The following is a 27,936-nucleotide window of genomic DNA, read 5'->3' on the forward strand; positions in this document are numbered from 1 at the left end:
TTTTTTAAGGAATAAAAATAAGCAAGGAACAATTCAGCAGAGTTAAGGCATGGGTAAGGGTGAACAGAACCACCCTTACCCATGGAGAGCAAGGGAATTTTATAAACAGTCCTTTATAAACAGAGAGATTAGATTTGGGGTCCCATTCCTCAAGGCTTAATCCAGCTCATGTAGCTTTTTCAGAGGTTGATCCAAGGGCTTAAGCATTTGACAAGAGTTAAGTGAGGGAGTTCCTGCTGCAGTAATAGGACTCTGTAGGTCTAATTTCAGGTGAGCAAGAGACCCTGCAGCACACAATGCCATGGCTCATTACAGCTGCAGTGCCTTCCTGAAAAGCCTTAGCATGAAGTAGGTCTGGATTACTCCGAACTGCAGGAGACATTTCAACCTCTGACCTTTCAACAGTACCAATAAGTATTTAAGATCATATTTGCTCCCTCCTGCAGAGGATCATCACTCCAAAATTTCTTTCAGCTCATGAAATGTACAGCTATGCTCTCTTTTTAAAACTCTAAGGCATCTTGGTGTTTCGCACCGCTCATAAATACCTTTCTCCTTTTTGAGTTCATAACATGTCTAGTTCAGGAGCAGATCAGAGGAGTGACAAACCTCCAGGCCAAATGAAGAGCAAGAGCCAGACTGTCATGTTTCCCTTGAACTTCAACAGCAGTGAAACAAATAGGAGCAGTTGCCTGTCATCAGTGACAATTGCTCTGAAGTTCAGGACGTCTCACTGAACAGATGCAAAAAGCACGCAACTCGAACACTGACAGATCTTCTCAGCAGAAGTGCAAGGGCTGTGTTCAGAGCAGAGGGAAGCCCCACAGCCAGTGCTCACCAGAGCAGGTTCTCCATTCCAGCCACCACTGCTTTTTTTTCCCCCCAAGCAATAATACTCCATTTTGTTCCATGTTCATTTGCTGGCACACGTAGACCTTTTTGTAATACCAGTTCCACACAGTGACAAAGCACCTGTGTGTACAGAGAGGTTTGCAAGGAATAAGGATTTACTCTAAAGCATCCTAGAAGGGGTTTTCCATTTGCTGTGTGTATGCACTGTTGGTACGTAAGGGATGAGCATCAAGTTGGTGATGACAATATCTCTGAGCATGGGTTAAGCAACAAACTTCTGCAGAAGTATGCAGGAGCTCATCAAAGCTGTGCTGTTCACCCAGCAACCTAGCAGACTTCAGTGAAGGACTTGGGTGTCAGCTGCAGAAAGTGAGAACTTTTTCAGTTAAGCACTGAATGTTACCTCCAGGCCTGTGAACTGTTCATCAGGACAGCATCTTCTCCTCTCTGGTGGAATCAGACATCTCATTTTTTGATGATTCAGCACCCTTGCAGGGGTGATTCTCACTTTCATGTGGTTTCAAACAACAAAATGGGGGTGGTAGTACGTTGCTCAGCACTCTCTCGTGTTCTTCAATCATTAGTCATGTTTCCTCCAACTGGAGATTGGAACAGCACTTAGGACATGTTGCTGGGTTGCTCGAAAGGACAGGGAACTTCTGACCTGTGCCAGCTTTGCAGCATTGCAGCTTTGGTGTTGGGGAAGATGCCTCTGATGTCCAAACAAGGAGGAAGTGGCCAGGTAATGCTCTTCTGATACGATCTCACATGAGCTGGTTTACAGTCAAATCATGAGCACCAAAATAAAGAGTCAGCTAGTTGTAGCTGCAGATACCCTTCAAGTTCAGCTCATGCTCATTGTTCGCTTGCATCATTCTCAATTAGGTGTTGATGTGCTTTATTCACACTGAATTAACTTCATGTGCTTGCTTGCTAACTTCCTGCTTATCTGGATACCACGTATGCATATGCCCAATCCAGTTAGGGAGAGAATGAGAAACATAGTGAATGCTACACCTTTTAAGTAAGCATAATGAATGACCAGAGTTGCGGCACATATCTGTGCATGTGAGTGAGAAAAGTGAATTAAATGAAGAAAAAAAAAAAAAGAAAAAAGAAAAAAAAGAAAAAGGAAAAGAAAAAACAAAGAATATTGCTGACTTCCTCCAGCTGTTTAATTAGAAGTAACAGCATCTCTCTTGCAAGACTTGCACAGGGCTTCCAAGGTGAAACTCATCCTTTAACAGCAGCTGGAAATTTCATGTCAGGTTAAATAAGGAAGAGTTGTTTTACACAGGAGCGTGTAGGAATATGGAAATTTGGCAATAAGCAGGCTTCTGCAGGCTGTGCAAAGCATGATGAGTGACTAGCTGAAAGACACGGCACTCTGTAATGAGCAGCTCTAGCTCCCAGGTCTCCCAAAAAACATAGTGGAGAGTTTCATAATTTTCCACCATGTGAATAAAATATTTTGGATTGCAGTGAGGGAACAATACTTGTGCGAGATTGGGAGTGGCACCATACATGTCTCCAGTGAAAGGAACAGGGTCACACTCAGAGGCTTAAACTATTCTGTCTCCAAATGAATCAGAACTTGAGGGATGACAGAAGACAAGTGAAAAAGCTTTGAAACGGGGCCAAGGAAGATGCAGAGGGAATATGAATAAAACAGAAGAGAAATGTTGTTGTAAGCTGTTACTAACAACATTTTTGTTTTAACTACCAGAAACAATCAGAAATACATTTAATGTAATATATATATATGTATTTTGGATATATAATCCAAATGCATAGATTACACATAGCTTGTATAGCATATATTATAAATTTCTGCTCTGTGCATGTGGGCAAAAGCAGAATCTTCATGCGGAGTTTGCCCTCTGCATCTCACCGAGCCCTGCCACGAGGGGTGTGCGCTGGGCAAGGGCTGGCCGTGCAGACCTGGGCATGGTTTCCAGGCTAAGCCGGGCACGCGAGCGAGATTTCCCATGGCCGTGGTGCGCTGCGAGCCAGAATAGGAGGAGCAGCCCAAATCTGCTTGCAGAGAGGAGAGCGAGAGGTTGGTGGAGAAGGATCCCCACCGTTCGTTCGTGTTAATTTCACCTCCTCCGCCCCGCACCTAGATAAACACAAGCAGTGCTGCCAGCCTCTAATTACATTCTTATAATCCTGTCAGGTCGCGAGGATGTGATGAGCTCTAATTGTGGAAGAGCGTTTAGGGAGGCTTGTAATTACACAGTCATTAAGCCGGTTGAGCACACCACGGTTTCTTTTGCAAGGCTGTGTCAGTTGGCTCCCTCCCAGCTGTGGCACAAACGAAGCATTAAGCTGGCAATTAGCAGTCAGCAGGTACCAGGCAGCAGCTCCGCACTCCGCCAGCCAGCGATGCTGCTCCTTCGAGGGGCCAGAGCATGAAGAGAGGCTTTCTTTGTGCTTTCCCAACAGAGGAACCGCCTTTGCCATCATATTTCTGCCCAAAATTTGCGGATGCATAGATTTACTCTTTTTGCCCCTCACAGGCGTAAAATAGGAATTATGAGACAGACCAGCTGAAAAGTTAGCTTCTTGTCACGAAACAGTTTCAGACATCTTGAAGTGGGACGTCTGAAGTTGGGAACTTTCCCGGTGCACCAAGAAGCCCGAAAAGTTTGCCTGAAGAGAAGCAGACAGATGATGGGAAGTAGAAAGCTCTCCATCGGCGCCATGCCAAGGGAGGGACCCAGCACTAAGCCTGGGGAGGAAAGGTCTGCACGGAGCAAGGCAGGGTGCTGCCCCACGTGGCTTCCAGCCTCAACGTTCTGCCACCAAAGCCTTCCTGACGGACTGCTGAAAATTGCTTTGTCCTTAAAAACACTCCAGGTTGGCTTTTTTTTTTTTTTTTTTTTTTTTTCCTTAATAGTCCTTTTGCTTTCTACGAAGAAACACTCCTCGGTCATTTTTTAATCGCTTCATTTACTAAATGAAGTGACTATAGAGCAAACAAAACAAAATTTCTCCTGCCTGTTTGGGAGGAGTAGTGAAGAGAGGTCATTAGAACAAACTCTCCTTCATCTGCATCTCAGAACTCGTGGCAAACTGTAGCCTGTGGGTTTTACTCAGCTCTCTTCCTTACTTTGAAGATGAGTTTCATAACTGTTCACTTCCATAAAGGTCAGTTATGCACACAGGAATCACTGCCCAGATCCAGACTGGGATGGAGGGAGGTCTGCCAGGATGCACATCTCAAGAACTGTACAAGCAGTGTATAGAGAAGCACAGCAACACATAGGTTAGCAGGATTTTCCTAAGTTCCACCTGTCTCCAGGACCAGTCAGGTGATGTCAAATAACACAACTGAGGCACTTGCATAGAGTGGAATCAGATCAGTTTAGATGCCTGAATTAGCCTCAAAGATTTGGTCAGAAGGTGTTCCAAGCAAATTGTTGGCTTTCAGCTCTACATCCTAGAGGAAGGGAATGCCTTGGCAGTTGCTGCATCCAGAGCACATGGTTTACGAGAGCAAACTTAATTCTGAGTCGCTTGCCTTTCTTGCCCCTGCTGAAGCATGATGCCAGCCCTTTGCCTTAGCAGAATGACAAGGAAATGCCACTATAGCAATGTATGGCCAGAGAGGCCAGGGCAGGGGTGAGGTGACAACCCTGGGCGTCCTGCCATCCCATCCATGCCAGCCATCTCCAATCCAGCACGACAACCAGAGAAGGTGAGCAGAGAGCCTGGGATGTGCCCAGGGATGGGACATGCCTTAGAAATCAGCTCTCCCATTCTGCCCAGCAGCAGAGCACTGCTTGCATCCAGCTTCACTGCACATCACCACATCGTCCTGGTGTGTGTGGGCAGCAGGGCACGTGCATGGGAACTGCTGCTGGAGAAGTCAGAAGCAATTCCCTGCCAAAATGGCAGTATGCCTCATGCACCATTCAAAAAACAAACTCAGACAGCCAGTCCTCAGGTAAACCAAAGTTACCCTTTATCCTCACTGTTCCCCATGTTGAAGCTGTACATACGACTTCAACAGCCCTGCAACACAGGAAAAGTGTCACGTCACTTTATTTGTTTACTTTGTTATCACCAGAGCTGCCTCACTGAGCAATGCCAGGAGGAAAGTTCTCTTTTCATGCAAATCTGTTATGAACCAGAACATAAAGCTCATTAAAAAAAAAAAAAAAGAAAAAGACTGCATGCAATCCAAAGTCACAGAACAGAAAGAGAAGATTGCACAGTCTCCTGAATTATTCCTGCATGTGTAAGAGTATTAAATTGACTGGTGACAAACTTTAACCAGAACCACAGAATTACTCAGAGTGGCTTGTCCAAGCATGTAGAAACTGTGGTCAGAGAGTCTCCCAATCAGTGGAGGAGATGCCAAGGAGGACAAGTCTTTTCTGGTCCTGCTTTATGTGAAGGATTCTCTTACGAATGATTTTAATAAAGACTTAATTGATTGTTCTGGAATCCATCAGGGAAATAAACGTTTATGGCCCTGACTCAGTCATCTAGGATATATTCCACAAGGCACTTAGAGGTAACCATGGAAGACAGCCAGACTCATGTCTGTCATATGAGGATGAAGTCCATTAATCTTACACAAACCAAGCACGAGTCAAAGAGAAAGTGGGATCTCCATATTTTTTTTAACCAGCCAGGAGCTGGAATAATCATACTGTGCTTGTAGCACCTGACCAGCATTCAGGAGATGTCAGTTCAGACCCTGGTTCTGCAGCAGGTTTCCACAACTGCCCTGGAGCATATCACTTCAGGATGTCACCACTGCACTGATCAGAGCTTTCAGCTCCCCTGTTTCCCAGGCACTGACAGAAACAGGCAAATACAAGGAAGACATGATCATAAAAATACAAATTAAGATAAAGCCAGATTCCTCTGCTGCTTAATCATGTAAACCTACAAATATAGCTTGATGACAGTGACTCAAACGAAATAATGACCTTATCAACATGCTTAGATAGATCTGAACCATAAACGAAAAGAAATGATTACTGACATTCCATATCATCTCAGAGTCTGCTGGACAACCACTTTTACCTCAGCATATCTGTTTCTTTCAGCACACTCAGCATCAGGAGGCTTTGCTGTTCCCCCAGGGGCTCCCTGGGCCTTGGCATTAGCACGTTGCATGGTTTCAAGCCATGGCACCCACTTTACCTTGGAGGTTAGGGGTAGATATAGATCTGAACATGCAGAGCATGGCCAGCAACTAGGGTCACCTCTCTCTTTACTTTTTGCCTCCTGATCTGTAGCTGTACCTTGGGGAGAAAACAGAAGGGCAATTGTCATTGCTTGGAAGCTCATGTTGAAACGACCTCAGGCTGGAAGGTTACTGGAAGGTCGAGTATTTGGCACTCTCCTTCATATTTACCTGGAGCTACAGCACACACATTATTTAGTTTCCTGAGAAAGAAAATTCTAAACCGTACTACCAAGATTCAGAATATGTCCCTAAAAGAAAAGAATGAACCTCCAGAAATTTTCCAGAATTTTAGATTCCTCTTTTTCTCTCTCTGACCAGGGGACAGCACTGCTGAGAGTCGAGACATTTTTAAAATAATTTCTATTTAAAGAGAAACAAAAATCAACCCTGAACTCCCTTGTGATTAAAATTACTAATAGTGACAAGTGTGACATCATGAAGACTTGCACAGGAATTTTAAAGAGGTACAGAGAAGGGAGTTGCCTGCTTTTTAAATGATAAATCAACACCACCGCCACAAATAAAGCCCTGTTTCTTCCTTGGAAGAAAAATTCAGCAGCAAAAGAGAAAAGGGAGCTGTCTGAAACAAACTAGCCGACCGTGGGTTCGGCTAGACCTGGTCAGACCTGAGCCAGCTGGGCTGCGAGAGCTTCAGCCAGCGCTGTCAGGCTTGCTTTGTGTGACAGAGCTGGGCTGGCCCTGCTGCAGCTCTCATCAGCACAGCCTCTATCACCTGTACTGGGTGACAGCACCCTTCTGAGGCAGGCTGGGTGTCAGGGTTAGGCTGCCCGGGCATTTCAGCATTGATGCCTAGGAGAGCAGGGTGCTGGCAACTCTCCAACCACACGAGACCCTGCTCCAACCATTATCTTTGGCCATGCTTGCATTTCTGAACTTGCATTTTTGTGGTGCCAAAGAGGTGTGTTTTGGCAGTGTTTGGCAACATGGGCAGAGTGTGAGCTGGGACAGAGGGTTGGGAATGAATTTGCTATCATTTTCCCATTTCTTCTCCCTTCCCACCTCTTTCTTCTCACCTTTCCACAAAGGAAAAAATAATGGAAATAACTTTTCTACCATTTGAACAGTGAGGATTTTATTAAATATATATATATATACATACACACTCACACACACACATACACACACATATTTATATATATAACATCCTGTTACAGAAAATAAAATCTATTTCTGTCCAAAATTAGGTTCTGCTAGAAACATTTTTCAGCAGCAGTGGCCCATAACTAACTTCTCCCTCTTACAGCATTTTTAGCCATATTTCCCAGAGATGTGTGTCAGCATAAGAATAATGTTTCGGCAACAGTCTTTCAGGTTGAGCTACCTGTGAGTTGCCCTACTTCCTCAGAGCATTTAATGTGATCCTAATTGGGTTATGGCAACTGTTGACAAGGGAAAGCCTGGTGAGACCTCAGTAATGAGTCTGAAGTTAGAAGAACAAGGGACTCCCATCCAGGCAGGTTTCCTGGTCTTTGCCATGAGCTGTCTTCTGCTTTGCCATATTCACTTACTGTATGCATCTGGCAGAGAGCAGGCAAGACCCCTGACGAATGTTAAATGCTGGGGCTGTTGTTAAATGGATGTTGCTGAGAGCTGAGTAGAAGCTTGCGTTGAGGGTTCAGTTGAGTTGAGAGCTCAGTTTAAAGCCTGAGCTTGAAGTTTTTGTTGGACTGGGTCCAGTGCAACCAGGGAGGCACAGACAAGGACTGCATGCTTCAGCTCTCACTCAAGCACGTGGGGAAGCCATTGCTCTTCTTCCCTCCAGAACCATCTGTCACTCTGCATGCTCGTGCCTGCAGACGAGGACAAGTGTAGATGTCAGGGAGAAAATGAGGCAGAGTAGACATATACAAATAAAAGCCACAGGGAGACAGTAAATGCAGGAAACACCCTGAAGACAGAAGTCTGTGTGTCTACTGCCAGTCATTATAACAATACTGGCCATCAAGTGCAGACACGATTACTCTGCTGTCTCCCGCCTGGCTGCCCACACTGCCAGGACTTTAGTCCCACACATCAGGAGAGAGTCGAAGACATTGAACTTGGGACCTCACTTTTTCTGATAAGGAGAATGTGCGACAGCCAGACCAAGGCTAGAAGCTTGCTACCTTTTACACACTGCAAGTAATCCCAGCTTCATGCTGATATTTAAAAGATCTTTGCCCTTTAGCTTGAACAGGAAATCTTAAAATAGAAAATATGCAGCCTAAAGGAAGGGGTGAGGCTCACTTGAAACATAAGAATGTACATTGGGATAGGAAACAACAGGTTGTTAAGAAACTACAATTCAGTTGTTACCAAAAAAAAAAAAAAAAAAAAAAAAAGTGAGTCCTAAGCAAAAATTATTCAACTTTTTTTTTTTTTCAAGGTTTTGACATAAGCAGAGAGAAAGTAGCTCAAAGGCACAGAGGAAAGAGAGAGGCTGCATGCAGCACTGCATGGACAACGTCTGCCTTCAGGTGATGTCATGTCATGCCACAAGCCCAAGGGCTCTACTAGCTAGGTACAGATCAGTCCCAGCCCTACTGAGGGAGGAATTGAGATTTTCAGATCCTCAATGGCTCCTTGATTCAGGCACCCTACAGCTAAGGCTGGATTTGTTTTCAGTATGGAACAGAGATGAAGCTGTTACCATGCTGACATCTCTGAGCTTTGCTGCCCTGAGGATAAATTGCAGCAAAGCCAGGAGAATCTCCAGCAGCCAGCACTGGGCTGAGACACTATTTTGCCTCCCATGACCTGCCCTGGCATCCAAAGCGTTTATGCCTTTGGAGCTGCTGTCCCAAAGGCAGGTGTTCTCCTGAGAACCTCCAGCATGGTGGTACCAGTCCAAGGCATATGCAGAGCTTGATCCAAAGGGTTGAGCTCCTGACATGCTATGTACAGTGATTGCTCTGCACATCCCAGACGGCACCACTGAAGCTGGGTTAAACTTTTGCCTGCCCCACTTCCTTGCTTAGTAAACATTTTCTCCTTATTATGCTCCAATGTCACATGGCAGGAGAGGAAAAAATTAACTTAGTACTATTAGCAGTATAACAGCCTTTCAGCCTTGCCCTTTCAGTCTAATTAGGGAGAGCTATTGCCAAGACATACTGCATCCACTGCCAGCTGCACTCCCTCTGCACACTGGCATGATGGGCAGCCTCATCGAGGCCTCATCGAGGGTCTCAGGACACAGACAATCTCTCTCTTCCCTCCTATCACTGCCCAAAGCATGAGTTTCAAGGGGAGCAAAGCTGAAGGCTCAAGGCACTTCGGGTGAGCAACAGCAGTGCTGGTACTTAGCAGCCTCTTGCACTCCTTCCTCCTCACTTTCATGACACTGGGAGACTTCCCCTGCTTTCCAAAGAAAATCAGATACTGTGCTAGACTTTCTTTGGGATGCTGAATTTTCACAGCTTCACCACCTTCCAGCAGGAGCCCCAGCCTTAGGCTGACTAATGTGTAATGGCAGTCAGCTCTGACCTTTAAACTGAGACCCAAAATGTCTTCTTTGTGCCACCATGTCTTGTTATATGACCTAACACTATTTCCCAGTGTGTCTGACTCTGATGTAAGATCAGCCTTCTCTTGCTTACCCCAGTGCTATTCCAACAGTATGCAGGGAATGTTTCTCACCAACACTACGGCCAAAAAGTACAGCAGTGAAGTCAATTCTGGGAAAGAACTAAGGAACTGTGCAGAGCCAGCTGCGGGTTCCACAGCAGTGCAAGAAAACTTAGATCTCACTGTTCAGGACCCGCTGCAAGCAGTAAGGTGATGACATATTGGAAGAAATGGCTGATTTTTGGAAGGTTAGACACTCAGCTGCATTTCCCCACCACCACCACAGTCTTTGATTACTGTCTCCATAAGCAGCCTGAAATGAGTGAAGATGAAAGAAAGGGCATCCTTTGGCACCCCAGGCAATTCACAGCCCAGATCTTTTTTCAGCTCTGAAGCTGGAACTGAGTCCTCCAGTCCCGTGCTAAGCTGGATTTACTAGATTTCTCCATTTCCTTGGACTGGACTCTTGGTAATCACAGGGGCTGTTCGCTGCCTCTGCTGTTAATTCAGTGGTGGCTGGAGAAAGAGCAAGGAAAAAGCAATAAAATGCCATCAGTGGGCCTTGGCACCGGCCAATAAAAGCACTGCCAAGGACGCTTTATCAAGAGTTCATTTACATAGGCACAAATTGCAAGATGCTTCTCAGAGTTCATCTCATCCAAGAGAGAAGCAGACTGCCTATCTTGGAAAGGTACTCAGTTAAGGACTGGAAGCAGGTGAATCTTGCTGGAGAAATAACTGTATAGAAAGAGTCAGGTGTTCACCACCCTTTTCTCTCTCTCTTCTACTTCCACCCTCAGCAGCGATTCCTCATCTAGGCCAATGAATAAATAGACCAGGGTACTTTCAGTACATATCTCTTCCATATGTCTTTCCAATCATTTGCTGCTGTTCCTTCACCTATCTAAATGATACACAGGGTCCCCAAGTGCAAGTGCATCCAACAAGGAGAGCATTTAGGAGCATCCTCAGATTGGAAATCCTGTTGTAGGGAAGGCACTGGAACCGATTGCTCAATGGCAGTGGCACTAAGTCCAAGGTTTTAGAGCATGGTTTGTGGTAACAGCTGTTTATGGACAAATCAACCCAGTGCCTGCAAAGAGAGGATATATCAGTGCTGTTGTTCTTTTGCCTTCTTGGTTACAGATGGCATCTCCTCAGGAACATAAAACATACAGGAATGGACAAGAGTGGATGGGATGCTCCATGCTGTCAGCCTTAGACTGGCACCTGTACTCTTAGGAGAAATGGTCACATAGCAGGGATTTCTCACTCAAGTATTGTGGAGTAATTCAAAAGCAGGTGTGCTTTGGCTGCAAGCAGAGATGACTGAAAACATTCCAGCTACCTTGCAGTAATGTGTGTGTGCTCTGCTAGCTTGCACTAAAGCAAGCTCTCAGCCTCTTGTCTGAAGCCAAATATGTTTTTTCCCTCTGAGGGATGAAGTAACCCATCTTATGGCATCATTGCCTTACAGCCTGTAGTGTTCTATTTTATTTTACAAATTGTACAAGACAGCAGTATGTTCTCACCCACATTAATAAAATGTTTGTTCCACATTAGAAAAAAATCCCAAACTCCTTGGTGTGAACACAGACTGCCTTGAGCAAAGCTACTTCTAGACTGCTGGGTGCTTTAAGTAAAAGTTAGGACCTTTCTTCTGCTTGCACAGTGGCTGATTTGCCCTCATCTTTTAGCTTAGTTATCTTCCTTCATCCTGCGGCAGTGACTCTGTCAGTGCCTAGCACTAGCACCTGGTCTTGCCTTAAGCAGGTAATTTAAGCTGCTGTTGTTTGCATAAGGTGCTAGTGACATACTTCCAGAAGCCATTGTTTACACTGGCATACATGTCTCGTTCTTGGGCTTAACTCTCTAGGTGCAAAAAAAAATTGCAACCTGCTGGCCTAAGGACCTGCACTGAGGAGATGGGTCACTGAGGAGCTAATGAGCTGCTGGGAGCAATAAGATATGTACCTACCTCAGGGCAGGCCCCTGTCAGCTGACCCACTGTGTCTATAGTGAGGTTCATTCTTCTAGGCAGCTGACAGAGTGAAGATGCCTCCTGATTAAATGATGGTGTTACTGCATGGCTGGATAATCAGTATGGGGTAGATTATAGTGCTGATCCTCTCCAATTAATTTTATTAAAGACCAGAAATCGCAGACCACCTAACCTCCTGTGGGACACAGGTAGATGGATTTTTCAATGTAACATCCCCTAAGTACTCAGCATGGCTTGAAAATCTGGCAAAGATGTGCTGGTAGCCTCAAATAACCTGTCCTCCTTTGGAAATCCAGCTGGGTGGGTTCTAGAGGCTGTCAGAGTCATGCAATGTAGAAAGGGAGTGTGAAAGTCCCGAAAAGAAGTCACCCTTCAGAAGGCAGAGGTCACCCGGGAGAGAGACATTTCTAGTACCACCACTGAACATCAAAAAGCTGGAGGGAAGACACTCCCAGCACCCAGAGATCTCATTTGGGCTAGGTTGTGCTCTTTCAGATCTTCCAGTGTGGCAGATCCCTGCAGTCCCTGGGAAAAAAAAAAAAAAAAAAAAAAAGAGGACAGTCGAGAGAGATAAGACATGAAGACAATACATTTTGGAGGGACAAGGGACAAGGAAGCTGGCTCTACGCCTGTTTCAGCTGGTGCCGACCTCACACCACACCGTGGGGTTGGTGGTTTCTAGTACCCAAGTGGACATTAGGAAAGCCAGATCAGGCTGATTTACCCACATCTAGCAGTTTCACATGGCTCATTTGCCCGTACAACCTTGAGTGAGGATATGCATCTTGAACAAATGTGATCTCAAATCAGGAGGCTTTCTCCAGAGGATTCATTACCAGATAAGGAGCTGCTCTTGAATGGCCAATTATTAAACCCAAATAAATATCCTATGTTGGGAAGAAAAATACTATTTCCACATAGGGAAGAAAAGGGGAAAAAAAAAAAAAAGGAAAAGGAAGAAAAAAACAATTGGCAATGGGCATATAGCTTTCTGTGAAGGTTGCTTTAGGTGCTGTTTTGTATGTTTCTAGGGAAACAACTATCTTTAAATTAGTCAGATTATCAACATCATTTCTTATAAACCCAATAAAATGCTAAGGTCTGCTGCTGCTTTTAAGTCAGATAAAGAAGAGCAAAATTTTTTTTTCTTAATTTAATGCAAACCTAGCAAACTTTATAAAGATGTTTCAAATTCATTATAAGATGGGTTCATTTTTAAGCCAGCTACATCTTGGGAAGCCATTTTTAAAATTGAATCAAATAGAATACAGAATTCTTAAAACTTTTGATCAAAGGTTTTAAATAAAGCCTTTGGTTTCTTCTAGTCTACCTGATATGATAATTATGATCACAGTAAGTTGGTTGATAGATCCAAAAATGATAGTGATGGCTATTAAAAATACAGCTGAAGTGTTATGCATAAGAGAAAAAGCTTGTAATGCAATCAGTGAATAAAGTAAATGAAATGTAAGAGACATTCAGAACAGGTAACTCTAAAGACAGAATCAAAAAGAAGAAATATACATGCACCACTTTCCTTCAGTCATTCTATAATACAGTTCAACTAATTCCATGTGTTAAAACATAATTTCTCTGAAGGATAACCCTGCTTTTTCCTCGCACACTTTGTTGTCAAATCTACCTATTGCACCAAAGCTACTCAAAACTCCACTATCAGCTGTTTGATTTAAACAGTGCTGGAGCTGTTGACCTACCTTGCTTTCTGTCAGAATGAGTGCTGATTACAATACAATAATAACTGGTTTAATTATCAACCAGCTTTTACAAATGTATCCAGTACACACAGTTTTGATGGGTTTAGCTGTATGAAAAGTATGAAGGGTGCGGTTATTACCACAACTCTTCAGGGCAAGGAAAGACTGCCTTGTGAAACGCAAATGAGATCTAATTGCTTTGGGCTTTGATTTAGCTACATTAAGAAAAATCCTATCAAAGTACTCTCAAAATTTTGGGCAAATTGAAATCAGAAAGAATTCGATTACAACTAACTCCAAAAAAATGTCTCTGCCTTTTAGCTCCAAGGTTATTGAAAGTATTTTTAAAGGAGTTCTACAATAACGTCTATTCAGATAAATGCATCTTCCAGTAACTATAGCTCAACGCAAAGAACTTGATGAAAATGCACTGAAGTCATTAAGTGGTTTAGTTTTGTGTAGTTTGAAGAAAAAAGTCTGCAGCCAGTTTCCTAAAATCTATCAGTTAACTTTGGGATTCTGCTGGTAGGACAGAGCTGTGAATTGTCCATAGTCCTCAATCCGATAGTCATCAACAGCAGGTAAGCAGTACAACATAGTCAATCATACAACAGATCACACTCAACCGCACCTCTGTTTACGGAGCCGGTGTACTCAACAGAAATCTTAGTTCAGTTTGTACAATTCTGACAGCTCTACCATCTGAAACCTTGGCCTACAACATTAATCCACCAACCTTTCCCAACAGATTTGAACAGCAAAGTATTTTTTTGCTGAATCAGTACTGTATCATGTGACCACATCATTCTTTATCTGATATTAAGAAACTTGAAGAGCTGAATTTGCTGTATCAAAACACCACCTTGGAGCTGATCTTATTAATTTAGTAGAATGGAGTCTTCATAATTACATTTCCCTATCTTGCAGAAGTTAAATGCCTGGTTATTTGTCCCCTGGCAGATATCCCCTCTGTTCTACAGGCAATAGCTGACTCATTCCCCTGCTTGTCTAACTAGTTAGTATAATTGAATCAAATCTGTAACAGCAGTTACTTAGCCTCAAGTTTCCTGCTTTTGGCATAAAAATTGGCTTGCGTGCTGATATTTTTTTCAGTTTTTCTAACTTTAGCTAGAAAATAAATAAAGCTTTTGCTTTATTTAGTTCAATAAAATGGATTACCTCTCGCCATAAATCCTTAGACCTGCACAGCTAGTTACTTCCTTGAAATAACAAAGCAGCAGAACCTGTGCTTTTACTGCAAAGCCTCTTGATATAAAATAAGTCTGGTGTCTTTCACTGATGCATATCTTTGTATCATGTCCTTTAGCATACAACACAGCCTGCAGATCTGAGCTGTACAATGCTAGTTTGATGGGCTATTCCAGAAACTTTCAGCCATGGAACACTCACCAAGTGACAACTGTCCCTGAGGGCAACAGGGCCATCATACAGGATTCAGAAGAAACCTTCTGAAAAGTGGAAATAATGATGTAGAAATAACAGTTACGAGTTGGTGCGGGGTTTCTAGTGTCTTTCTAGAGCCTGGTGGCTTGATCCACTCACAGACTGTTATGGAGGAGATGTAAGGCCTTCTGGAAACTCAGCTACAGACTAGATGGGTCAATCTCAGGTACTTCAAATGGCACCAGATATCTCTGTACAAACAGCTGACTTCCCTATCCATCATCCTTGCAGCCCTCAGAGGGTGTGAGCCTGTCATCACTGCTCAGCCTCAGTGCAGGAGATCACTTCCAGTACTTTCTGTTGAGCCATGCACTTCAATTGCCCAGGAGTGACTTGTGTTCATTTCTCACTCTTGGACAGCTGCATGCTAGTTATCATAAAATGACTTGCAAGAGAAGTCTGCATGTGTTTTGCATTGCCTTGTGAGTTACACTGATATGAAATAGGTGAAAACTGTTCTCATGTCATCTCCATCCATTTAGTACCAGTTCACCCAAGCTGAAAGATACAGCAGAGTTTTTTTATTAATAGCTTCTTGTTAGAGTTTTATGGCAACTCCAAATGTCTCTACCTAGCATGGACTAGATCAAACTGCTCCTGTGGACAGCAGGTCAAAGTTTAAGAGCCCGCCAAAGAGTCTTCTGACTACTTCACTGAATGTTTCTGCTTACATATCCTCACTGTGATAATCCTTTCCCTTTTCAGCATGTGATGTCTGTTTACCAAATATCAGTACACCATCTTGCCTTTCAAACTGAAAATGCCAAGAACATTAGGTATTATTTTCAATTTTCCTCACGGAAATGAATAAGGAGCTCCCATCTGTTGCAGTCAAACATGACACATGAAGCACAGCTTCAAGGAGCAATGGCAGAGACTATGTCAGTGCTTTGATATACAAAAATACTTATACTGCAATAAGACATTCCTACTGTGACAATATTGTCTTTTCAGATGTAGAAGAGCAGCTTTGCTTGTGCTGAAGGTGGGTAAGTCAGGTCATCCATGATCACGCAAGCTCAGGCCTCATGTTGCTGGCAGGTGATGTGCTCTTAGCCATGCTTGGGCTCCTAGCCATGTTGTGAAAAAGGAATATTAATGCAATTTAACTAGCTGTTGTCAAAACACCTTGATCCCTATCAGTCTTCTGAGACCAGTCTACTATTAGCTTTGCAAATTGATACCCTGAGAAGCCATATCAGAAGGGGCTTCTGGGGACACCATATTAGACTTGGCCACTCCTATTTCCTGGCAATGGCTGCCACTGTTTAAAGCAGTCCTACTCTCTTGCAGATACCTTATTTCCAGAGAAGAGATTTGTTTCACCAGCTGCTCCCTCTGCTTACTTGCCTGCCCACTCCTGAGAAGCCTTTTCCCTTTAGGTGAGGGAAAAAGACTCCACTAACAGAAGTGTTCCCAGCCAGTTGCAGCGCAGCCATGGCTTCTCAGGGGACAACATTGCCTGCTATTTATTCAGACATTTTGTTCCCAACTTTTATTGCTCTTTTTTTATATAGTAGGCGAGGTCAAAGCCTTTGCAATATAGAACAAGATTTGTCTCCAAAAGAGTCAGCTCTGTGGAGCAGAAGAATCAGGCCAAGAAAAAGAGTGCAGTGTTTTTTACCTGGCCTGCTATTTTAATTGCAGAGAATTAAATAAAACTGAGGGGAGGAGCTAGTACTTTCTTTCTTTTTTTCCCATTCTTTAATTACATACAAAAAAAAAAACATTGTTTTGATCGTAAATCACTGATCCTGAGGCTGCTTTGTGGATTACTACCAATCTCTGGTTTCTCAGAGATTAAAAACACACAAAGCAAATTGAATTAACAGTCATCAACATGAATGATGTTTTTTTCTAAGCTAGGCAGTAAAACAGCCATTTGATTTTAACTCATTTAACCTGCTTCCACTGACACAGCTCCCCCCAGGTAAATACACTTACTTCTCTTTCATCTTCAAATAAACTGGTTTGGCCCAAGCAAGCAAACACACAGATTAAATCCAAGGGTTGAACTACAAGTGCATCCTTCTGCAGAATTTTGTACAGTCTCCTTTTAAAATCCCTTCAGATATGTCATTTAAAGCTGCATACAGACAAGTCCATTAGGAGCCCGTCTTCCTTCTACTCTGAGGGCTTAGATATCAATGAGACATCAGGATGAAGAAGGCATGCAGCAATAGGTTTTTACCACAGACTGAGTGTCTATATGGACCCTGTAAGCTCCTCCAGGTTTCAGCAAATAGGCATCACTGATGGATGCTCAGTGATGATTCTTGGTACTGGAGATGGCCTAAATTCAGAGTTTAATGTCAAATCTACCTTTGTATATTCCCAGGAAAACAGCATCTTGGGTTTGCCACAGAAAACCACCAGATGTCTTTCACCCTGTATGTCTCAGCAGTGGAAGCCATTGAATTTTGGCTGGGACTGCCAGGGAGAATGCTGTCTGCCATTTGGTCTCTGAGAATCTAATCCTAGCCTGCAATCCTGACACATTGCTTTTAATTTAAAACTCTCTCCTGATAAGGTTCTGATAAGACAAGGGAAAAGGAGAGAGGGGGAGAAAAAAAACAAAAAACAAAAAACAAAACAAACAAACAAAAAAAACCCCAGACTTTTTTATTTTGAAAACAGCCCTCCTCTTTCTTCCTCTTTTTCAAATGTTAGCAATTTAGGCCTTCAGAACATTTCAAAGTATGACCTGACCCAGCAAGGTACAGTCCTGAAGTCTTACCTCATCCTGAGATGAAGTACATGACAATATGAATCTCTGAACATCTCTGTTTCCTGATTTTCCTCTAGTAGCATGATAAAATGGCATCAAACTGTTAACTCCAGGAAAATGTGTTTCTATTTTATGAGAGACGATAGATCACTTCTAAGTCTTTATTAGAAGACGAGCCAATCATTTTGCATTGCTTCAGAGTTGCAGAAATGAATGTGTTATCTATTACTGTGTCTTAAAATAATTTACACTATGTACTCTTGATAATACAAGACTATTATACGTGGTAGACAATATTCTACTTATGGCAAAGGTTAATGTACTAATACACAAACTACCTAAAATGCTGTAATCCAAAAAGTCATTTACTAATTAAAGTCACAGAGACAAGACTTGAAATGCACTATAGGAATACTAGGTGTCATGACACACTAGTTTATGAAATCCCTTTTATTTCTCAGAAAAGGGAAATTTAAGAAACAATAGACTTTCTGCCTCCAATACGGGTCATTCTCTACGAAACATTACAACTATGCTATTCTCAAGAACAGCCCTGCAGTAATAAATTAGTTTATTCACAGTAGAAGAAGAAAATAGTTTTACAAAACGTTCATGTTGGAGCCTTTGCTTTTACTCATCTTCAGTGAAAACTGCCAGTGTTTCTAGCCTTTTATTCCAACTTATCAGGCTGTGATTTCCAGCCACCAAGCTCAGACGTGAAGGTTTTTACTGCTGTGAGACTTCCCAAGTTTTGTGCAAGGGGAAGCTGCAGGAACAGGCTTGCAACAGTGTTTTCCTATATTTTCACGTATTAAAAATGACATGCTGTACCTGGCAACGACTCAGGATTTGACTTCAGCTGTGAGCTTTCAGTAATTAACTAGCAACTGTGAGGTGACTTAAGGACAGAACAACAGTTTGTACTTCGACTCCAAGGTATGACCCAAAACCTAACTGTTCTCACCCTATTCACTGGGAGGGAATAGTGTTGAGTATCGTATGTCTTTGCCTCAGGCACAAGTGAAAAAAAGAGATTTCACTACATCTCAGAAGGCCATACAAGTATGGCTGAATTCATCAGTCAGGGTATCATATGTTCAGATGGATTTTCAGGGGATCTGACCCCTACACTTTTGTGTTCAAGGCAAATAAGACACACCTCTTTGTGTTGTTATAAGGCTAAGCAAAACCAAATATATCTTACAAGAGATGTTATAGAAGCATCGTCATGTGCTTTTCCTCCTGAAAGATAACGTTAGAATCACATCATTCCATAGGAATAGAGCTGGCTTATACCAATAAGGAAGCTGTGGGATCCTGTCTTTGTGGCACCTTCCTATTGTCATACAGCTTAAAGATCTACAACGAAAAATCACTGCTGCTGTTGGTGTGCCTATATAATGATGGGGATGCTCTTCGTTCACTGCTCACTATTCATGTGCTGGAGCTCAGTCATAACTTTTGCTTTATAAACGAGAGGCCAGAAAAAACAATGATCTCCGGCTACTTTGTGCCACAGCGGCATCATGAAGCTGCCAGCTCAGCTGGAAGGTTAATGGCTGTTACATTCAATAGCAGCAAGAATATGCCTGGTTTATGGCTGGCAAAGGTTACACTGTGCCAAAAGGGGAAAACAAAATTCAGAGGGTATTTGAGGTGCCATATATATTCTGGTCTGCTTAAGCTCTTCTGTCCCACATACGTAAAGAATAATTATTTTTCTAAAAAATACTTTCAGTGCTGTTGGCAATACTTGGAATGCTAAAGACTCAAAGAATGTGGAATTTCCCATAAAAGCATAGCACTGAGAAAGAGTCTCAGTGGTGGGAGAGAGTGTGAAATTTTGCAAAAGAAACTATTTCTTAGTAAAGGTGAATCGGATTTTTTTATGGCACTTAGAAGGGGAGCATTGAAGTCCTACATTACACTTTTCCATTCAGACACCAAAAATAGAAAGCTAAGTCATTTCGCAGAGAGTCAGCAACCCATTTAGCTAAACCGGTCCCAACCTAACGATGAGTACAAAGGGGAAATCATGTTCAGCCCTGTTTCTGCTGTGTTTGAACATTGTGTTGCAAACGTGGAACCGCCAGTACAGTGCAGTTCGCTTCACAGGATTTTGACTCCTTTGCCCATGAGATGTTTCATTTTACAGGCTTAAGATTCCCTGGGCCATGTCTGGCAATTCTATTTTGTATTTTGGCATCATGCTTTGGCAGCTAATAGACCTAATTCTATCCCTCTGGCAAATGGACAGCTATCCAATCTAATGAGTATTTTTCAGTAAATTATTCCAAATTCAAAATACTTCAGAAGTACTATGATCTTTTCAGTTGCAGTATGCAGAAGAGAAGAAAACATGAACTGGGTCAGACACAGGATCCACCTAGATCTGTATCACATTTCTGAGAACGGGCAGTATGCTGCATGCAGGAGAGAAAACAGCATGCAGCTCCCTGAAATATCCTTCCTATTAGCTTTGAAAGGCCATACTTTCAAAACATACCTTGAAACGATTTCTTGGCAGATGCAAAAATCATCATTAAAAAAAAAGAAGAAACTGAAAGATCAGATCTAAACTGAATAGAATATATACAGTGTCATCCTGAGACAACCAATGGTGTGATGTCCTAACAGAATAAGAAAACTGGAGCAGAAACACTGTTCCCGAGGAAAATTTCAATAGGCAAACCAGCAGTTGATCAGGAAATAAGCCAGGATCTGCCAATAGTCACTAGTCCATACACACTCCTGCACTTTAGCACTTGTGAAGAAGCTCTTTTGGCATCACTGGGCTGGTGTTGGTTACTGTGCGGCAGCGATGTTACCTCTGAGCCTTTGGTGAGTGAATGAAGGAGTTCCCCTACTGTCACACTGCCAAGATGAAAAGGGAGAGCAGGAAGGCTGGGAGGGATAAGGCGGGCAGAGGAGACTCAGAGTTATGGAGAGAACATACTGTAAAATCCAAGGAAACCTTTTCTTTTTCCTCACTGCACTGGCCTGTGCCACCCTGCCCAGGAAGTCCTGTTTGCCAGCACCTGGCATGGCAGAAGGCAGGAGGCTGTGCCATGTGAGACTGCTAGCACCTAGGCACTGGAGGAAATCTGCTGCCCATGGTCATGTTTTCTCCACATCTTTCCCCGACAGGGAATGGCACTCTTCAGTCAAGACCCCTTCTGGGACCTGCACCATCAGCTCCCTGCCCCAAAATCCCTCATTTTGTTTGAGAGAGAGTATTTGGCTTGGCTCAGGCAAAGGTTCTCTATCTTATTTAAACAGTGCATTAAAATCTTCCAGAATGTGGGAATCCAAATGCTGGGCACACAACCGAGCAGGGAGAAACAAACGTGTTTGTTCTTCATGTGAGGGCTGGGTTTCTGCCTTACTTAACAGTCTTGGCAATAGCACATACGGCATCCATATGAGTGGTGGCCAGGGCCCAGCAGCAAGGCTATCTCTCATGGCAGCCAGACAATGGCAAGTGTGACATTGCAACTGCTGGTGGTCATCCCTCCAGCATTTCCCATGAGGGAGTGGGCATAGAGCCCACTGTGCAGGTGGAACACCGAGGCTGTGCTCAGGGGACAAGCAATTCTCCTCTCTCTCCTTCTCTCCTTGTCAGCTCACCTCAGACTCTGAAACTCAGCCTGGTCCCACCTGTGGTGAATCATGCAAAGCAATAAACTTTCTCCTAGAAAGTGTTCTCAGTAAAGGCCTCCAAGTATATCTTCCTTCTAGGCTACATAACACAGGAGATCCTGTTAGGCCTTGCGAGGGAGCTATGGGAGAAAAACAGAGTGGAGCTGACTGATTTCAAACAGACAGGGGAAAGATACCCTCTTATCCTCAAATGATGCCGCTTTCCCAGCACCTCTGACCACAGAAGAACCAGCAGAAGAAAGGAAGTTAAAAAAAAAAATAATAATAAAGCTAAATCTGAAGAAATTAACTTCTCAAATCTAAATACATCAAATATTATAAAAAGAAGCTCACCTCTCTTATCACATTTGGCAGCAGCAACAAGGCTGTGATATTTCATCTCTGGTGCTTAGCATTTTTGGATGAAACTAAGTATTGAAGGGATTCTGAGGCCTTGTCCTGCAGAGTTTTGAAGCAGGTTTGTCTTCACTCCTCCTGAAGCATCTTCGGAAACTAATGCCAGCCAGATTTCTTTGTAGTTTGTTGTTTGTTTGTCTCATTTCTTCAAAGGTAGAGTTTTTTCCAATGTCAGTGAAGCAGAGCAATGGGAGAGTATCTCCACATAGTTAAAGCTGGCTTCCAGAGCACAACAGCACAATGAAGATTAGGATTCGTAAGGCAAATTTGTGGCACTGTTCATCTCCAGCCAATCCAGAATGACAGTGTTGGTGATTGTAGGCTGCTCCGTACCAACTGTTCTAGGAGGTAAATAAGGAATGAAAGACACGTAGCAAAGGAAAACATTGCCACACAGCCAATGGCAAAATCAAGACCTTCACAGGGCCTGACAGGCTGGTGTGGTATAGAGAAAAGACCTTTTGACCACAGGGAGTGAAAAACTGTATTTTCTGCCAAGAAAGTGCCATTCCTGCTCTGAAACTCAGATGTTTTGGTACTATCAGCCTAGAATCACTGGTCTCATCTTGACCTCTTTGATGGGCTTCTCCAGCTTAAGCACCCCATCAATCCCAAGCCAAACGTATCCTGGCATCACTGCTGTCTCACAGCAGAGGATCCCTTAGAAAACAACCAAGCCACCTAAAAATTCACTTTCACCCAGCAGCTTCTGCCAGACTTTAGTGCAATCTGGGCCCTGGAAAACACAGCTTTACTTGTTTTAATTAAAACCAAATCCCTCCACCCAGACTTCCTTCTCTGTCTTTCCCTCTCTCTCTCTCTCTCTCTCTCTTTCCCCAACTATCTGACGCATTTTTGCAGACATGTCATCAGACTCCAGTTCAAGGGAGGGGAACGGCCATCTAGTACAGCATCTTGCATCAGTATCCCACCCTTCTCTAGGGGAACTGACATGATGGACTTGGCAAGCAGTAGAGGGACTTCAGTGTGAGTGATGGAATATGTGTACGTGTCAGCATGTATGCGCCTCAGAGGGAACAGAGAAGGTGCAGAAACATAAACATCCCCATACGAGCCCCAGCTTCACCCACTGCTCCAGAATCAGGCAACTGCTTCCCAAGCACCAGCTGGTACTGATCTTAGAGGCTGACGTGGATATGAGATAACATGCTCCTTACTGATAACATCACCAGCAGCAGCCAGCTCTCTGAGTGCAAACACGTGAATTTCTAATGATGCCATAAATTGCCGTACTTACAGAATAAACTTAACATATTTTGGAGTTAGGAACCAGACCACTTCTTTCCCCAGCCTAAATGCAGCATAAATGCACACAGCCTTCAGACAGCTTGAGTCCCTCCCTGTGCCTCTTTTCTCCATTGAGCCAGCTCAGCACTTTTGACAGCTAGGTGCATCCACAAATGTGGATATTCAGGCTGAGATCTTTGGTGGGAAACTAGATGAAATCAGAGCTGTCTTCCAGTGACAATACAAATGTTAAAACCTACACTGTGCACTCAGCAGGCAGCGTCTGGGTGCTCAGCCTATTAAAAATCACAGTTGTTTATTTAGCTTACTAACAGTGGCTTTAAAAGCTAATTTTAGACTCCTACCTTTGAAAAATCCTCTTGCCAACCTTACCGCATTTAACAAAACACACATTTTGCCATTTGCCTTGTGCTCACATACTTTATTTAAAAACATCACTGTTTTATTTTAAGACGTGGGAAATACCCATTTTTAGGCTACCCATTAATTATCAGAGAGTCATTAGTAGGGAGCTAATCATTATAGCAAATAATTCAAAGGTGTGTAAGTCTAATTAAGCATATGTGTGTGCCTAACAGTTTCCGGGGAATGACACATATGCATGCTTTGCAATTCCATCAGATCTCTGATGCTTGCTGCAGTGCAACCTGAGAGTTTAACTGGGGCCAGAGTCTTAGCAGGGCCAAAATGGCCAAGACCCAGAGGCTTTAGTGGAATAACTGTGTGGACCTCGCCCTACTTTCTTCCTCAAAAGAGTTCTGGGTTTGCATTTTGAAATTAACAAGGAATACAGTTTTTTTCTGCAACTAACTCTATTTCATAACATTATGCTCCTTGCTGTAATTAGTGTTGCCTGTTTCACTGAGTTCATTTTAAGCTGCTGCTACATCTGTGCAGGTTGAACAGCATGGATAAGGTACATCTTGGATTGCAAGGGGTAACTTTCTGGCCAGCCTTAGCTCCAAATCAGAGCACCACAAGCACCCTCATCATTCTTTGCCTGTTTTGTCCAGCTGGCAGGTGTTTGGGGGCAAGAAGAATCTTTTTCCATGTGTTTGACTACCACCTATACAAATGCCAGCCCTCCAGTCATAGCATATTTTATATCTATTTCTCCTCTCATAAGTGGAGACCACCCAGGGATCTCATAAGGGCACCCTGGAACACCATTTCTCATTCAGAAATCATTCTAGATCAAAAGGGCTCAAGCAGTCCACTGTGCTGTCTGGCATTTTGAAGCTTGCCCACTGGTAGGTGTAATAAATTAATATAACTCTGCTTAATAACTCATAAAGAGAAGACCATGTGTCACTGCATCATGGAAATAGCTCACAGCCTTTTGCCAGGCACACAAGAGTAGCTGCATGTCTATGAAAGCCAAGAGCAGGCAGACTAGCAAACCCTCAGTGCTGGCACAGGGAGGGTAAGTTTACACTTAGTAGCAAGGTCATGCTACTCACTAAATAGCCCAGTCTGGTGTTTTGCAAACCAAAACACCAGGTACTGGCACCCTACCAAATGAAAACTCTGTTTGCCAATGCACATCTTCATCATGCCTTTAGAACTCTTACAGAGACACTTTCCTTTGCAAACCAAGCCATGTCTCCATAAGTGGAGGTGATGGCTCAGGAAACTGAGATGCACAGTAGTCTCATTCTCCTGCAGTGCTGCTCTGTACCATATGGCTCTGGTAATGGATACAGTGCAGGACCAGAAGCAGGAAGGCATCTCAAGGCAGGTCATGCACAAAGTGAAAAGCTCTGCCTCAGAGACTGGGAGCATTTTCTTTTTGCCAGATTAAGCTATTATTTGGAGTAGCATCCACCAAGTAAACTGATTTGGAATAAGTGAGCATGCAGCCACAGATTTTAGCACAGACACCTCACCTGTAAGAATTGGGAAGGGGCCTTCAGGAGATATGTCTTAAGGAAGGCTGCACTTCCCAATTCAAGAGGCAGGCAATCTCCCACACAAGTGGGAAGGTTCTTCCACATGGCAACCTTGTCCTGTTCCATGCTACTACAGACACACAGAGTGTCCTTGCTCTGGGTACATGTAGTTCAAACTGTATGACACAGGTATTTTGTGTCAGGGAAGAGCCAGGGGACTGCCTCTCCCATCCTGGCTGAGGTCTTCAGCAGTGTTTGGAGGGAGTCAGGAGTAAGACAGTGTAGCACTGGCAACATAGACCAGGTCGACCAGGTCGAGGCAGAGCCTCGTTCTTCCAAGATGCCAGTCCCCAGGGTTCAGTCCAAAGCTCACTGAAGGGTTTTCCATTTTACAGGTGCTTTTTCCATGTAGTTTAGTAAGAAAATTTGGAAGCAGCTTTCTGACTTGAAACCTCCATTTGTGGAAAACAGAGTGTAAAGGATGAAGGAGAATTTAGGCAAAACACAGACAAAGAAAAAGCACATCAGGAACTTGGGTCTGTCACTTTGGAGAATCTGTCAAAAACCCAGCCAACTTTTTTTCAGAATTAGAAATGCAGACTTCAACTTGCTATTGCTAGAACTAAGGCCAAGTCATCAAACAACATTACTATAGAAGCAGCTCTAGTACTCTCCCAGAGCAACAAAGAAATTAAATCTAAGCTGTGGCAGAGGAATCAAGTGATCTTGCTTCAATGGTGTAATAAAAAACATGGCACCTTGCTTCTGTTATTACAGCTCTGGTCTAGATGCATGTGCAGTGCTTCTTCCCCTCTTCCACTCCAATCTCCATCTCACTGCTCTTTGCCTCTGCTTCTTCTTGTTCAACAGGAGGAAGAGAATCCTACAAAGTGAAAGATTTCATCATCTGAAGTTCTCTAATATCAGCAGATGCATAGAGCTGCAGTAAATCCAGCAACACAATTAAAAACCAAAATGACGCCTGTAACTGAATGTCATGACGAACATAAGCATGCCATTGCGAAAATATAGTTTGCGTGCCAGGTACATAATTACAGACGTGCTCCAGTCTGGGAGCATTTTATGTAGTGTTGATAAGATAGTATAAACCATAAAGTTAACTGTGTCTCCACTAACTGTTAAAAGGCTACTAAGGAAAAAACTGGGTTCTTTGACCCCTGGTACTCCGGATGTCTTTCTAGATTACCAGAACAGTCTCTTCCAGCATTTAAACCTTTGTGTGACCATACAGAACTTCCATGCACAGCAATCACAAGAGTACAGCTTAAAGATCCCTTTTCCTGCTCAAGGAAAGCACTCCCACTTAAAACGCATAGTCACACAACATCAGTATGGCTCAAGCAATGCCTGATTGTAAGTATGCCCTCAAGGGTCTTTCTAAGAAACTATCAAGCCTTTAACCTAAGTAACTTAAGTTTGCTTACCACAGTAACACATAAATGAAACAGCATTGCCCTACACACCGAAAACAAAGCTGTATTTGAAAACCGTGTCAGTAAAAGCCAAGAGGCCAGCACAGACCTGTCAGTGCAGCCCCAGGGCTCGCTTCATGGCTTTCCCTTTGGAGATGAGGTTGGCTGGGCCAATGTAAAAGTGGTACTAAATAAATAAATAAATAAATAAATAAATAAATAAATGCAGAAAAAAAGAAAATAGGAGGAGAAAGCAAAGTAAAACAAAACAAAACACAAGATTAAGAAAGAGGTGAAAGAGAAAGAGAAACAATTAGGAAAAAGTCAGAGGCAGCCAAAGAAGGGTGTTGGCTGAGAAAAAGAAAACAGCTGAGGGAAGTGTATATGGTGCTGTGTCAGGACAAGGAGAAAAAAAAGGCAGATAGGCTGTTCCCTGTTTCAGGAAATGATAAAAGATTGAGGAGATCTCAGTTTATTTCCTGCTTCTCCCAGAAGCTAGATAAATTCACTGACTGTGATTAATGAGCGACTCAAATATTTCATTTACCTGCAAAGCAATTGTGATTTAGAGAATTAAGCATCTGTAAGGCTCTATTAGCCTATTTCCCCACTGAGAAAAGAGGGGAAGAGAGGGAAATGTTTTAGTCTACTGGAGGGATTTTGGGAAGATAAATAAAATGCCTATCTGCCTATAACACAGATAACTTGTAGGCTTGCTGAGTGATGGGGGCAGGCACTGGGGACGTATTCCAGGGGGGAAATCTGGTCAACAGCTAGCTTGACCTGGCACATATGACCTCTGACCAAAGTATCAACACCTGAAGAATCACACACGGTTATGAGTGCAGATGTAGGCACAGAGCAGGGTACAATAATAGGGTGCCCTGGCATCCCCAGCCAACACTCCTTTAATTTGTATAAGGAAATTGAAACACACTTGTAAACATTAAAAAAAAAAAAACATTCAGGGATGTCTTAATGTTTGCTAAAGAACTCCAGTTCTCTTAGTGACTATTTTCTTTCACAGTTAATATCCAGCTGGAGGCTTTTAGTTCTGATGTAATCAAAACTTTCACAAAGTTTATCAAAGAACAGCCTCAATCTCTGCCCAAGACATTCTCAGAAACTAGCAAGAATTTGCAAAGAAAAGCAGGGGAGAATGTGATGATACCCCAGCAGAAAATATTTCTTACTCTTTTCTTGTCATTTTCTAGGTATGTTCTTTATTCAAAGCTGGTCTGCTTATCAGTAAATCGGTACTGCCCTAAGAGAAGGACAGAGGGACAGAAAAGGGTTACTGGTGGTGAAGATCAGGACTTCAGGAGTGGACCCTGACCACTTCACAAGGGATGGGTATGCAGCAGAATGCAGGCAGCAACAGCTAAAGTGATTTTCTTGACAGTGAATAACAGACATTGCCAGACATTCAGAAAACTGTAAATTCCAAGTGCTGTAACATGCCAATCACAACTGAGCTGTTTTTATAGTAAGAAACTTTCCTCAAGGAGATATTGTTTTGTGTTATTTTCTAATTTACTGTGATCATCTTCCATCATGCATATTCCCTCCCTTCTTTCGTATATTCCAGCCCTCTCATCAGTTGTTTTGTTCCCGTCAGAGACTCTGGAGACTTGTGTTTCAGATCAGTGACTGGAGCTTGGACAGATCATGTTTTCTACTTTTTTTTCTCCAGCCTTTCATACGTTTTGTTTTGTTTTGTTTTGTTTTGTGTTTTTTCCAATTTAAACTTCCACT

The 27,936-nt window shown here is 43.0% G+C and overlaps 1 long non-coding RNA gene across 1 annotated transcript in view; it reads right to left on the minus strand.

Moving 5' to 3' along the window:
* Positions 1-7,187: 7,187 nt before the first annotated feature.
* Positions 7,188-27,936, minus strand: part of LOC146542284 (uncharacterized) — a 30,807-nt gene continuing 10,058 nt past the window's right edge. The window contains exons 3-5 of the long non-coding RNA XR_014880425.1: positions 25,507-25,631; positions 21,528-21,926; positions 7,188-12,152 (exon numbers count right to left, since the gene is read on the minus strand). This is a non-coding gene — a long non-coding RNA (uncharacterized LOC146542284). The remainder of the gene's footprint in view (positions 12,153-21,527; positions 21,927-25,506; positions 25,632-27,936) is intronic.

This window comes from Meleagris gallopavo, chromosome Z (assembly GCF_905368555.1).
Source record: "Meleagris gallopavo chromosome Z, MGAL_WU_HG_1.1, whole genome shotgun sequence".
NCBI classification, from domain to species: Eukaryota; Metazoa; Chordata; class Aves; order Galliformes; family Phasianidae; genus Meleagris; species Meleagris gallopavo.